The sequence below is a fragment of the Chiloscyllium punctatum genome, chromosome 11 (assembly GCF_047496795.1).
Source record: "Chiloscyllium punctatum isolate Juve2018m chromosome 11, sChiPun1.3, whole genome shotgun sequence".
NCBI classification, from domain to species: Eukaryota; Metazoa; Chordata; class Chondrichthyes; order Orectolobiformes; family Hemiscylliidae; genus Chiloscyllium; species Chiloscyllium punctatum.
The window spans coordinates 104077193-104092462 of NC_092749.1; the positions used below are offsets into that span (position 1 = coordinate 104077193).

A 15270-nucleotide genomic window follows, 5' to 3' on the forward strand; every position below is an offset into this window, starting at 1 on the left:
GGATAGGGTAAATACCCATTTTTTTCCCCCGGAATGGGAGAATTCCAGAACTAGAGGACATAGTTTTAGGGTGAGAGGGGAAAAATTTATAAAGAACATAAGGGGCAACTGTTTCATGCAGAGGGTGGTGCGTGTATGGAATTAGCTGCCAGAAGAAATGGTGGAGGCTGGTACAATTACAACATTTAAGGGGCATCTGGACGGGTATATGAATAGGAAGGGTTTAGAGGAATGTGAGCCAAATGTTGGCAAATGGGACTAGATTAATTTATGATGTCTGGTCATCGTGGGTGAGTTGGCCAAAGGGTCTGTTTCCATGCTGTTTATCTCTATGACTCTGTGACTCACTTTTCTAACTGGAGACAAAAGTCATAAGTTGAAAGTGCAGAGTGACTTGTGAGTTCCAGTCAGGAATCTCTCAATGTAAACTTGCAGGTTGAGTCAGTAGTTAAGAAGGCAAATGCAATGATGGCATTTATTTTGAGAGGACTTGCATATTAAAGTACTTCTTAGGCTGTATAAGGCTCTGGATAAACCAGATTTGGAGTGCACAGTTTTGGGCCTCATATCTCAAAAAGGATGTACCTGGCCCTGGAGCATGTTCAATGGAGGTTCAGAGAATGGTTCCAGGAATGAAAAGCTTAGCATACGAGGAACATTTGAGGACTCTGGGTTTATACTCAATGGAGATTAGAAGGGGGGGATCTAATTGAAACATACAGACTACCGAATGTTGAGAAATGTTTCTATTGGTCGGACAGACTAGGATCTGAGACAATAGCCTTAGAGTAAAAAGGAAGACCTTTTGGGTTGGAGATAAGGAGAAACGTGTTCAGCCAGGGAGTGCTTAATCTCTGGAATTCATTGCCACAGAAAACTGTGAAAGCCAGGTCATTAAGTGTATTTAAGACTGAGATAGATAGGTTCTTGAGTATCAAGGGTTCCAGAGTGGGGAGACAATGGGTGAATAGGGTTGAGAAACATATCTGCCATGACTGAATGGCAGAGCAGACTCGATGGACTGAATGGCCTAACTTCTGGTCTTATGGTCTCAGGGCTCTACAAAAGCCCATCCACCTCTTTTTTTCATCAACCTGCAAATACAGGGCAAGGTGGGCCTCGAACTCGGGCCTCCTGGCTCAGAGATAGAGACGCTATCACTGTGCCACAAGAGACAGGGAGGCTGCAGCGCCCTGTCACGTGACACATGCTCCCGCGTGACGCCAAAATTAACAATTCACCTGCGGACATCGTTTCTGCTGTGGTGCGCATGCGTGAACAACGGCGCCATGCGTCAGCTCTACGTGATGCCGTCAGTGCTAGGGACGGCGCGTTACCGCTTCGGCGCACGTCGCGGTGCCAAGCGAACGCTGGCGACCGGTATCGCTCCGCCCCTTGCCGGGCGCCTGCGCACAGCTGGTGGGGTGCGCGAGGGGCGGCCGTTTGGTTGAGGGGGCGGGGCGAGGCGAGGTGGGAGTACGCGTGCGCCGGAGCGAGGGCCCAGGGGAGTCGCTTTGGAGATAACCTGCTGCCTCCCTCCATCTCCAGTCCACCGAGCCCAATATACCCCTCGGTGTCCGCTACCACCTTAGGCCTCCTGAGACATCCCCTCGGGCCCACACCTGGCCACGCCCTCCCCCTCCCGGACCCACACCTGCCCTTCCGGGCACTGCAGCGACCCCCACTTGCCCCCCCCCCCCCCCCCCCCCCTCTTGTTTCCTCGGTCTGTCTACCGCCCAGACCTTTGGGAGAGAGAACCGGAGAGCAGGTCAGTCTGTCCGGGAGCAGTCTGTTCGTGTTCGAGCTGCTGATGAGGGCGGGAGGGCAATCGCGTTCGGTCGGGGTTCAACCTTCCCCGGATCCCCTCGGGGCTGAGGTGGGAGGAGGGGGGCGGGGCGGGCGGTGCTGTGGGAAGTTGGGGGGGGGGGGAGGTTTGGTGTGAAACCTGAGCACTCCGGGCAAGGCCCCACGGGGGTGTCTATGTGTAAGCGGCAGGTAATGGGAGAGGAGACAGCTGTGTGCAGCATCTCCAGGTCGATCAGCTTTGTTTACGGAGGGGTGTGAGAAACTCGGTTTGGAAGGATGAGGGCAGGAAAGAGAGAGGCACCAGATACCAGGAGGATCCACAGCAGTGGATATTTTCTGTGGATTTTTTTTGTTAATCGGTGCTTCGCTTTGGTCATCTTGCTGCTCCCTCCATGCTGCCCCTGTGCTACTGCCCGCCTGCTGTCTCCCTGCCCCCTTGCCCATTCCACCATGACAAAACTTGATTTTGATTTATTCTTGTCACATGTACCTAAGTATAGTGAAAAGTTTTGTTTTGCATGCACTAGAGGCAGTTCATAATGTACTAGGACATACAGAGAGAGGCATACAAATTTACGGCTGCACAGAAGGTGTATTAAAGCAAGGCCAGCGTTTGATTTGAAAGGTCTATTTAGCAGTCTAATGACAGGGGAAGAAACTGTTCTTGAACCTATCGGTATGTGTTTTAGGTTTTATATCTTCTGCCTAACAGAAGAGATCATAACCAGGGTGGGAGGCATCTTTGTTGGCTGCCTTTCTGCAGCAACAAGTGTAGATGGAGTCAATGGATGGGAGGTTGGCTTGCGTGATAGTCTGGCCTGTGTTCACAACTTTCTGTCGTTTCTTATGGTCTTGCGCAGAACAGTTGCTGTAGAAGCTGTGATTCATCCAGATAGATAGATTGCTTTCTATGGTGCATCTGTAAATGTTGGTGAGGGTACTTATGGATGTACTGAATTTCCTTAGCCTCTTGAGGAAGAAGAGGCGTTGTTGTGCCTTGTTGACTGTCGCATCCATGTGGGTGGTCCAGGACAGCTTAGTGGTCATTGTCACTCCGAGGAACTTGACTCTCAACCCTCTCCGCCCCAGTTGCATTAACGTAGTTAGGAGGGTACCCTCTTCTCTGCTTCCTGAAGTCAATGATCAATTCTTTATTTTTGCTGACATTGAGGGAGAACTTGTTATCCTTGTTCCATGTCACCAAGTATTCTGTCTCCTTCCTACGTTCTGCCTTGTCATTGTTTGATATCCAGCCTAACACGGTGGTGTCGTCAACGAGCTTGTAGGTGGAGTTTGGATAAAATTTGGCCACTCAGTCATGAGTGTACAGGGAATATAGTAGGGGGCTATGTGCGCATCTTTTTGGGGTGCTGGTGTTGAGGATTGCCATGGAGGAGTAGTTGTTGTCTATCTTCACTGATTGTGGTTTATGGGTCAGGAAGATGATCTAGGAAGTTGCACAGGGCAGAGTGAGACCTAGGTCTTTGAGTTTGGAATTTAGTTTGGTGGGGACTATAGTTTTGAAGGCAGAGCTGTAGTCAATAGTTGAATCCTACCATAGGTATCTTTATCCAGATGTTGCAGGGATGAGTGTAGGGCTAGGGAAATGTGGACTTGTGTCTGTAGGCAAATTGCAAGCAATTGGGGTAGGCTGGGAGGCTAGAGTTGATGTCAGCCATGACTAACATTTTGAAGCAATTTATAATTATGGGGGTCAGAGCCACTGGTGATAGTAGTTGAAGTACGTTGCATATTTAGGCACTTGGATGAGAGTAATATGAAGGGTATGTAGTTTAGTTTGATCTTAGAGTAGAATAAAAGATCAGCACAATATTGAGGGCTGACAGGCCTGTACTGCACTGTGCTGTACTGTACTGTTTTCTTTGGAACTGGGATGATGGTGGTCATCTTGAAACAGGTGTGGACTTCAGGTTGTAGCAAGGAGAGGTTAACAATGTCAGCAAATACTTCCTCCAGCTGGTCCACACAGTATCTGAATGCATATCTGGAGTCTCCATCTGGGCCAGTCGCTTTCCCTGGGTTCACTCTCAAGAAAGCTGATCTGACATCAATAGCGGTGACTGAGGGAACAGGTGTGTCTAGGACTGTTGGGTCAGGTGACCCTGTTTCACTGGCATTCTGCTCAAACTGAGCATAAAAAGCATTAAGTGCATCAGGGAGGAATGTGTTTTCATCAGCTATTCTGTTCTGCTTCATTTTGTATCCAATTATGTAAGCCATGTCGCAGGCGGCAGGTGTCCATGTGGTTAGTTTGGGTCTCTAACTTAATCTGGTATTGCCTTGTGGCATCTCTGATGGCCATCTGGAGATCATTAATAGAATTTCTGTAAAGGTATGGGTGCCTGACTTGAGCGCAGCATACCTGGTCTTCAATAGGCTATAGGTTTCCTCCTCCTTCCATGGTTTCCGATTGTGGAATATATGGATTAACTCTTTTGGGGGGCCGTCCTCTACACACTTGCGAAGGAAATCCATCACTGATCTGACTTTTCCCAGTCCATAGGCAACCAAAGATTCAGCTGTGTACAATCAAAGTGCTGGGCTTTTATTAAATGAAATAGAGGCACTTCAGCCAGTGTGGGTGGAGGGGCTGAAACTTGCAGCTTGTGTGTCAACAGTATTATGTATCTCTGCTGGCAGTGTCTTTCACTTGTGGTCACTTATACACTGGAAACTCTTCAGAGCAGTCTCCCATGACCAGACAAGTGGAAATGCAGTGCAACAAACTTCTTAAGGAACATGGGGCAATAAGTTAAAATAAGGAATAAGGCATTAAAATGGAAAACATTGGGCCAACATGGACTGCAGTTTGCATGGGATTGAGAATGGCATTACACATTTCAACCGATATCACATTCCACCCACAAAGGAAAATGCGTTGTGTGGCTGTTGGGAGAGTTTGAAGATGTTGGGAAATTATCACTTAGAATGGGAAAGAACAGATTGGTAATGCACAGGTCTAGTGTTATTTTGTTAAAACACTGCTGACGACAGTGATTTTTTTAGAAAAAAATGAATAATCCTGTTGGGTATTACTGATAAGGTTTGTATTTACTATCCCCATTCCTTGTTGCCTTCTCTGTGTTTTCCTTAAAACTCCTTCAGACTTTCTATAATGTGCTTTGTCGTGGATTGATACAAAGTATAACTGTAGTTGTTAATAAAAGGACCGAAAATATTGACAGCACTTGTGGAGAGAGAAACAGTGTTAGTATTTCAGGTCTGTGATCCTTCGTCAAAGTTGAATTCACTTGTAAAATTTTACCTAAAAAAATTCAAAGTTCGCTGCTAATGAATGGTAATGAATGGAATGGATAAATCAATTTGTGTACAAAAGTACTGAAGGTAGAAAATATTTAATTACTTTGACTTTGTTATTCCGTGTGTTAAATAGAGTTCTGTCAAAAAGGTGTTGTATTTACTTGAGAACTTTTTAAAAAGTCTAATGATTGGTCCAGCAAAGCTTTTTTAATTAATGTTTCCTAAAAGAAATGATAGTACAGAATAAAAGGGGTGAGATTACTTGGAAAGTTGTGTTTAAGTGAAACTAAGTTTTAGAATTACAAATGAAAACAAAGACCGCAAAACTGAAATAAAAGAAAAAAATGTTAGACAACTCGTTCAATTCGCGCATTTATCGAGATAAAGGAATGGTTTGTCTTGTTTCAGGTGCATGTATCATGGTGGTAAGTTTTCCCTTTACTGATGCTAACTGATTTTTTTCCAAGTTTTCAATATTTTCTCCATTTTTGTAATTTTTTTTTAAAAAGCCTCTAAATTGCAAAATGCAAAGAATGATCGCATACTTTCACAGTTTTGAATCCAAGGAAGAGTGCAGTGAAAATTGAGAGAAACTTTGATCACAACTGTTTAGGAAAGAGGAAAAGCATATAGAGTGACACATTTGCAACTTTAGCCAGTTTCCTCAGAAGATTCTGTCTTAATTATTACAATAAATCAGGAATAAGCAAGCTTATGTAGGATAGAAGATAAAGAAAGTTTGAGACTTGAAATGAAGAGGGACTCATAATTTAGATGGAAGTTTTTCTCTTTTCTGCCCCATAGTGCATCCCCAGTGTGGGATTATGATTTTGGGAATTGAATAGAGTCTAAAAGTGAGTATTTTTAATATTCTTGCATGGGACATGAATTTCTTTGACAAGGCTAACATTTGTTGTTCACCCCTAATTTCCCATAACCTGAATGATATGCTCTTCCGCTTCAGAGGGTAGTTAAGAAGCAATCATATTGCTGTGGATCAGAAAGTGGGAGTAGCAGATTTCCTTCCCTAAAAGACATTAGTGAACCATTATAGTTTTTATGACAATCAGATTTGATAACATGGTTTCCATTTAACCAACTTTTAATTTTGGAGGTTTGAGTTTAGATTTTACTATTTGCCTAGGTGGAATTCAAACCCATGTCCTCAGAACATTAATCTCTGGCATACTGTCTCTGAAACCAAGGAAAATGGGAGTTCCATATGAAGTGTAAGGCATAGGTCTTGATAAGACAAGTAAAATTTAAATGTGTTGCTATAAAAGGTAATAGTAATTGGATGAAGTGGCATGAGGTATTTTCTTAAAGAATCTGAAAATATATTTTTGATAGCATTAAAAGTCATGAACTAACTTATTTTAAGGGCAACATAGATAAACCTTTGAAGTTGGTGAAGACACTGAGCTGTGAGAGACTAGGAAGGGTAGTTTTGTATTGTGCTGGAATTTTACTGCAACAGTGACCCAATAACAATCTTCTTGAATATAAACCTCTACCTTCTGTGTAAGGATTTAACTATTCCACTACAAGAGGATCGTGGATTATGTGCAGCTAGGATTTGTAATATGAAGTAAGTTGATGATCAGTAAAATTTCAGTTCAAATGCTCATTGTAGATGGTCTCCTTCACTGAGAAGTGGGTAAAAAAAACAATGACTGCAGATGCTGGAAACCAGATTCTGGATTAGAGTGGTGCTGGAAAAGCACAGCAGTTCAGGCAGCATCTGAGGAGCAGGGAAATCGACGTTTCGGGCAAAAGCCCTTCATCACGTTAGAAACAAAATCAATAAAATTTAGACGAGACCACCAAAACTGGAAACAAGGCAATTTATTACGAACTTGCAAGCACGGGCCTCAATTGCATAAACAAATTAAGCATATTAGAACTTAGGTTAGTGTCCAGTTATACCCTTTGAGCTGAGTGAGGTCATCTCTCCAGACTCTTAATTACCCAATCTCTCTCACTATTTCACCTCTACCCATCTATGCTCCACGCCCATTGCCCCTTTCTTTCCAAGTTGGCAATTTTCCCCTTGCACGTGCTGTCATAAGGCTAAACTCTTATCTCGATGTTCCCCTTTGTAACTTCTTTCATTATCCATAAGTACATTCCATTCTTGTACATACATCTTAACAATGTATCTTTTTCGTGCTTCGCTTATATGTTTCAGTAATCTTAGCTTTTTGCTGAAACTGTTGTTTTAAACATCATGGTAAAAGGAATTATTTTCTTTAATAAATCTATATTAAAGTCAGTACTTAATTATCCATAATTATGCACTAAAAAGTAGAGATACTCTTCCCTAAATACCTGCAGCGTTAACAGTTCTCTTGCTGTACCCCTGTTCTCTATGCTTTTTCTATATCTGCAAAAACAACACTTTTACCCCATTTCTAACAAATCCCCCATTTCTTTTAACCATTTGTTGTTTTTGCAATCTTATTTTCTGCCCTGTTTTCATCCTATGGTGTCGAGGTTCACAATCTAGTCATTTCTGTCCTTCTAAATTTGTCTTTTTTTTCAAACTTTAGGAGTAATCTGTTACTCTCTCTTTCTTGCACTTGTGAACACATTAAACCCTACCTACAATTATTAGTAGCACATAAATGCCTAAATTCACTAACCATTTTCCCCACCCGGTCAATCTCCAGTTACCCCATCCCCATTCCCATCCTTCATCTTTTCGGAGTTCATCTCCAATTTCTCTTGTATTGCTTATCTTTTTCTTTACTATTTCTGCCTTATCTTCCACTATGGAAGAAGTGTCTGGGATGAAGGTGCAACATTCTTTACCAGAGCACAGGTTCCCCCTTTTTCGACCAAAAGATAGTCTAAAGCCATTCGACTTTGTAAAGCTGTTAGTCTCGTGGCAATCATTTCAGTGGTTATGGCCGATATTTGGGGTTGAGTTTCCCCCATTGCGTCGGTGGTATAATTAATTAAATTTTCAAGGGCAGCCGCCAGTTTCTGTATTTCCACCCCTGCCCTTGTAGTACCATAGTTTGGGCGTAGTGTCCACAGCAGACGGTCTCCTTCAGAGACCTCTCGGGTCTTATTCCCCCCCGCTCCTTTCTCAGGTTGGGCTCTATTTGGAGGTGAGGGACTATATAAGCGAGGTAACAGCAGCCACTCCAACCTTGTCTTGAGGAAGTGTTTCATAACATATTTTTCCCTGGGAATAAATGGATAGGCCTTCAGACAGCATACCCAATATGTGCCATTTAATATTCGGGGAGTGGTCGTGGCTTGACTGGTATGGACACAAGATGATTTTCCTAGTTGAAAAGGTGCAGCATCATTCTGATTACAGAAACAGGTGGTGTTCACTGCTCCTTTCAGTGGGGAAATTCTAAGACTATTAATAGCGCCCTGATTTAGTTATATTTGCACCTTTCAGATCTCCACTTTGTATTATTTGAACCCACATCAAATTGTTGTATGTCGTATACTTTTTAGTGAGCGGTATTACCGAGGTGGGGATCCCAGATTCGCCATGGTGTGGGACCTCTGCACAGACCCAACAGTCGGCAAGTCCCTCTTGTTTAGCATAATTCTGGCACAGTGTAGTGAAGTGATTTTTCCCGCCTCCCTGAATAGTTAGTATTACTAATATTACCGTACTATATCAGTATCTACCCAACTCTAAACCCTGCCTACCGTCCTGTCTTGACCTTTTAGGTGTCAGGGAGAGGTGAGTCCACATAGCCCTTACAATCAATAACAATATATATCATCAAACATTAAAAAAAGAGTCTTTTCCCTCTTTCTCAGCTTAACTTTCAGAGGGTTGTCTGTAGGATGAGCGTGCCACTCCGCCAATGGGGCGTTCACAGGACCTTTGACGCAAGTGTGATGACTCCACCCTTTCTTAGCAGTTCGGATGACTGTCTCAGTAGTCAGGTGTAGTTTGATATCTTTCCAGGTCTTGATCAGGACCCAGTCACCCGGTCGTATCTGATGTGCTGCAAACTTGAGTGGCGGTGTCTGCACCAGCAGGCCTTTGTTCCTAAGAATAGATAATGAAGAGCCAAGTGCCACAATATAGTTTTTCAAAAACCTGTCATTAAATTCAGCTGTAGGCACCTCCTTTCCCTCCTAGAAATGGTAGTCCAAACATCATTTCATAAGGAAAAAGGCAGATGTCATGTCTTAGGGCAGTCCGAACACGTAATAGACTAACTCCTTTTCCCCGACTATTGATGAGTCCTCGTTCTTGCCATATCTTTCCAAAGGTATGGACTACTCCATAAGCATATTTAGAGTCAGTGTAAATTGTTCCATCCCGATTCTCTAAGTGTTTTAAAGCTTAATTTAATGCAAATAATTCATAGGTCTGGGCTGACCATGTGTTAGGCAGCCGGTCTGCCTCTACTGTTTGGCTTTTGTTATCCATTGTCTTTTTCCTTCCACTACTCTCAATGATCCATCTATAAACGATCTATCCCCGTCATGTAAAGGTAGATCTCTCAGGTCCTGTCTAATTTTGGTTTGATACTCTATGATATCTAAACAGTCATGTTCTAATTCTCATTTGTCTAGGGGTTCTCCCTTCCATAAGAAGGTAGCTTGGTTTAGACAAGTGTCTATTGCTAACACCAGGTCATCTTTTTCCATCAGGATGGCCTCGTCAACCATCTCCCTGCCTTTTGGTTTAACACAGTTCTGACTTGATGGGGGGGTTACTAACTACTATAAGGCTGCTCCATCTGCTGTCTTTACAGCTCCTAAATCTTTTGGTCCCTTTTCCCCCTTTGTAGTAAACAACGGAGCACCCTGAAGATCTGAAATTGCAGGTATTAGGGAGTATATTACTGCTCCTTGTGGATTCAGGGTTGCTTCTTTAACTACCTCTTTGACCAGTCTATTTCTCCTTACTTCCAGGTCATTCACCTTCTGATGTCCATTTATATAAATTACCACTATTCCTCTCTGGAGTAACAGAGATTTCAGCAATTGTTTTATCAATTCCTCATGAGCTAGTTTTTTTCCTCTGCTATTTATCAGTCCTCTTTCTTGCCAAATTTTTTTTTCGAAGGTATGTGCACTCCAAACGCATAATTGGAGTCTTTACATATCGTTCCTTTTTTGTTTTCTAAGGTTCTGAGAGCTCTTTCTAGGGCATAGAGTTCACAAGTGTGGGCTGACCAGCCATTAGGCAGTCTTTCAGCCTCGATATGCTTCCCTCTACTACAGCATATCCATTGTGTTTTTTTTTACCCTCAATCATCCGGGAGGACCCGTCGATAAACAACCAAGGTCCCACATGCAACGGTACGTTTCTTAAGTTCATTCGCAATTTAGTCTGATATTCAGTAATATCAAGGCAGTCATGTTCTGGATTGCCAAGGGCCACGCCCCTCTCTCCACCACAGAGATGCAGCTGGATTCAAGCAACTGTCTGTGACTAATACAAGGCCATCCTGTTCTATTAAGATTGTCTCATATTTCAAGAATCGAGAGTCTGTGAGCCATTGTCCTGCTTTCTGATTTAGTATGGTCCGTACCTGATGTGGGGTGCTGACTATTAAGGCTCCCCCAAAAGTACGTTTTCAACTCTCCTCTACCAATAAGACTGTTGCCGCCACTGCCTGCACACACTCTGGCCAGTAATGTATCTTTCCATTCTTTAATTAACAATGAATTAATGCAGTTCACGTTTTAAATTAACCATGAATCAATATAACAGGTCACTGAGAATATGTGAAGGAATCCTGCCAGTTAATATTGATTCAGGCTAACACAATTGATTTATTATAAATATTAATTATATATATATATTATAATTCAGGGCGGAAATACAACAAGTGACTAAAACATTTTCAAAACTGAAATCGCGCAGTTCTGTTTGTTTACCAGTCACTTGTGACTTCTCACTCTGTTTCTGTAATTGTTTGCTCGAGCACATTCATTTTTAAGAACCTCAACAGACTCTATAGCACCCCTTGCAGTTAATTCAGTCCCCAATTTGGTGGCAATATCTTGTCATGAGCACAAAACTGATTCTTCGTGCCTCTCATCACAAAACTGTCGCCATAATCCAATTAACTTTTTCGTTCCCACTCCTTTTGGCTTAAACTTTAAGGATGACCTTGCTGCCTCCGTATCGGCTAAGAAAACTATGTCCTCTTTGTAAGGTCCCACCTTTAAATTTATTAAATCTATTTTTCATCAAGGTTAATAAACGGCACTGCCTTTACTTCCTTTTTCAGATCAGGACACTCGCTCTTAAAGTGACCTGTCTTTCCACAGTAATAACATCCCACCTGTGGGGATTTCCACTTTGATCCTTGTTCCTGTCTACCAGACCCCTTAACATCTCCTCCCCGATCTCTTTCTCCTCACTTTATTTTCAACATACTGCCCGCCACCATTTCGGTTTCCTTATCCTTTTAGTTTTGTCCTTTTCTTTATTACCTCATTAACCGTGGCTTATCATTATTTTTTCCTTCTGTTTCTGCTTCTCATGTTATATTGCCAGATCAACTGCTGAGCCAATTTAACCAACTGAACAGCTTTAGGGCAACCTCATGGTCATTCCTCATCACCCAATGTTTTGTTTAGACCTTGATTTTTAAAGAAATATTGCAATATTTCTTGCTCCCTGTAATCTCAAATATAATTTGTCAATTTATGCTTGTCTAACTTTAAAGCCTGCTCCTAAATATACATTTAGGAATCTTGATTGTAAATTCACTATAATTACCCAGTTTTAGTCCCTTGATTTAAATGCAAAATCAGTTTTCTTAAGTAGTCCTGACCAGTCATTGCTCAATTACAATGCTATATATAGATTGATTAAAAAAAACTTCTAATGCATGAATAATGGCCGAATCCAAGATCACCAATTTTAACCATAGGATTTTTTATTTATTTATTACAATCTAATGTTGGACTGAAACTTCAACTGTCCTCCATAAATCGCTTTTATGTAAGGATAAAAAAGATCAGTTAGAAACTGATAGTAAGGCAGTTATGACCTGTAAAAAGAGCAGGAGTTAACATTTTATTTCATAATCTGTAAAGTCCTTAACCTTAAAAGAAATCCTGTTAAAATTTCCATAATAGAAATCAGATTCAAAACAGTTCCGGCTCTCAAGCTCCAGGGAACATTCAATCACCAACAAACAAATGTGCATTCAGACTGAATCACAAAGAGTTAAACTTTCTACTAGCTGTACAGCTCTTTTCTCTTTCTTCCTCTATCTCTCTCTCACACACACTCACTCTCACACACACTCACTCTCACACACACTCACTCTCACACACACTCACTCTCACACACACTCACTCTCACACACACTCACTCTCACACACACTCACTCTCACACACACTCACTCTCACACACACTCACTCTCACACACACTCACTCTCACACACACTCACTCTCACACACACTCACTCTCACACACACTCACTCTCACACACACTCACTCTCACACACACTCACTCTCACACACACTCACTCTCACACACACTCACTCTCACACACACTCACTCTCTCACACACTCACTCTCTCACACTCTCACTCTCTCACTCTCTCACTCTCTCACTCTCTCACTCTCTCACTCTCTCACTCTCTCACTCTCTCACTCTCTCACTCTCACACACTCACACACTCACACACTCACACACTCACACACTCACACACTCACACACTCACACACTCACACACTCACACACTCACACACTCACACACTCACACACTCACACACTCACACACTCACACACTCACACACTCACACACTCACACACTCACACAGAGTCTCATAGACACTTTGAGTTTCCCGCAACAACTCCTCTCGCTTTTGAATATTTTTCTGGATGTCTGGCCGTAAATTAGTTACGAAGTGCACCCTCAGTAGCCCTTCTGACATGAAGCATAATCTGATTCCTCCTGACTGTAAGGCTGTTTTTCATTGACATTTTATCATTTTTGTATTCTTTCCTCGCGTACGAGGATTGTACTTCCAGTCTCGTAACGTTTTTCCTAATGCAGTCCTCGGACATCCCTTTAGTTTCTTCTTCTACACTTAAATCACTATTATTATTTCCCATTTCAATACTCGGCCATTTCTTTATGTAATTTAGTTAACCTTACTGAGGTTCGGGGTCACCTTCTTCAGCACCCACTTCAGAGTCCTGACCTTGCCGTGGGGGATTTCCCCTCTTAACAACCGGTCTAAAGCTGGGTGGTTGAATCAGGTAGACACCTCCCTCTTAAATTAAATATCTTAATTTATGTGTTGCCAATTCCCCGTACTTCTCGTACATGCCGGACCACCTAAGGTCGTGTACCCTCAGCAGCCCTTCAGTAGCCTTCTGACACGGGCTGTTTTTCCATGGACATATGCTTAATTTAATATCGCCAATTCCCCGTACATTCCGTACGTCCCAACCACCAAGATAATACTTAAAGGTCCCTTTTCATACCTTGATCTGTGCATAAGAGTTACCTGGTCGAATTTGCGCGTCCTTATCCAGTGGCAATACCCGGTCGCCTACCCGACCGAACTTCCTGCTGCATGTCAGCGTGCCCTGTTCTGCGGCAATACCTGGCGACCAGTACCGTTCCCGACCGAACTTCCCACCGTGTGTTTGTGCACCCTGTCCCGCAGCAATTCCCCGGATATATCCACTTGGCAACCGTGACAACTGCTACCAACCCTGGTTGATCACTTTCGCCTAACCCGGTCGTCCAGAACCCTGGTTCCCCGGATATATCCAACTGGCACCGGATACGTGGACACATCCACCTGGCAGCAAATACCGCTGCCAACCACAGTCGCCGGTTACCCAGATATATCGAACTGGCAGCAAATAACGCTACCTACCCCGGTTGCCGGCTACGTGGACACACTCGGACGTATCCACCAGGTAGCAACTGCTGCTACCAACCCCGGTCGACCAGACCTCCGGTTCCCCAGATCCCCAGATATATCCAACTGGCAGCAACTACTGTTGCCAGCCACCTGGATACATCCACCTAGCAACAGTATCAACGGCTACCCACCCTGGCTGACTGGATTAGCCTATTCCAGTCACCAGTTCCCCGGATCCCTGGATATATCCGAATGACAGCAAATACCCCTGCCTACCCCGGTTGCCCGGATAAATCTTTTAAGACCTTTCTTACCTGAGTCTTGTGTACACAAGAGTCACCCGACTGGACCTGCCGCATCTCAACCCGTCTCGTTTCCAGGGTCTCAGTCCAGATCCCGCTCGCCCAAAGCCGCTGTGGCAAAGAGGGAAACTAAAGACCGCCGAAATCAGCGAGATGCACCTTCTTCGTTTTCCCAACAATTGCCGAGCGACCGGATGATGGGATCCCAGGACGAGCACCCAAATCTGTTCGAAACAAAATCAATAAAATTTAGACGAGACCACCAAAACTGGAAACAAGACAATTTATTACGAACTTGCAAGCACGGGCCTCAATTACATAAGCAAATGAAGCAAATTAGAACTTAGGTTAGTGTCCAGTTATACCCTTTGAGCTGAGTGAGGTCATCTCTCCAGACTATGAATTACCCAATCTCTCTCTTACTATTTCACCTCTACTCATCTATGCTCCACGCCCATTGCCCCTTTCTTTCCAAGTTGGCAATTTTCCCCTTGCACATGCTGTCATAAGGCTAAACTCTTATCTCGATGTTCCCCTTTGTAACTTCTTTCATTATCCATAGGTACATTCCATTCTTGTACGTACATCTTAACAATGTATCTTTTTCATGCTTCGCTTATATGTTTCAGTAATCTTAGGTTTTTGCTGAAACTGTTGTTTTAAACATTATGGTAAAAGGAATTATTTTCTTTAATAAATCTATATTAAAGTTAGTACTTAATTATCCATAATTATGCACTAAAAAGTAGAGATATTCTTCCCTAAATACCTGCAGAGTTAATAGTTCTCTTGCTGTACCCCTTTTCTGTATGCTTTTTCTATATCTGCAAAAACAACACTTTTACCCCATTTCTAACAGAGGAAAGAGAAGTTCTGTCCTTTACTGAGAAGTGACAGAGCGGAAGCAGAAAGCCCTGGAATATGCCGGAGTTAATGGAAAAAAATAGTCTTTGAATGTGCTACTAATTGCAACACTGATAGAGGATAATGATCAACAAAGTTGATGCACTGCCAATTTTTGACACTATTTTTAAAGAGTGG

The 15270-nt window shown here is 42.9% G+C and overlaps 1 protein-coding gene across 4 annotated transcripts in view; it reads left to right on the forward strand.

The window, feature by feature from the left end:
- Nucleotides 1–1694: 1694 nt before the first annotated feature.
- LOC140483284 (uncharacterized) overlaps nucleotides 1695–15270 on the forward strand; it is a 62732-nt gene continuing 49156 nt past the window's right edge. For all 4 annotated transcript variants that reach the window (XM_072581435.1, XM_072581436.1, XM_072581437.1 and 1 more), the window contains exon 1: nucleotides 1695–1768. The gene's annotated coding sequence lies outside the window, so the exon portion shown is untranslated. The remainder of the gene's footprint in view (nucleotides 1769–15270) is intronic.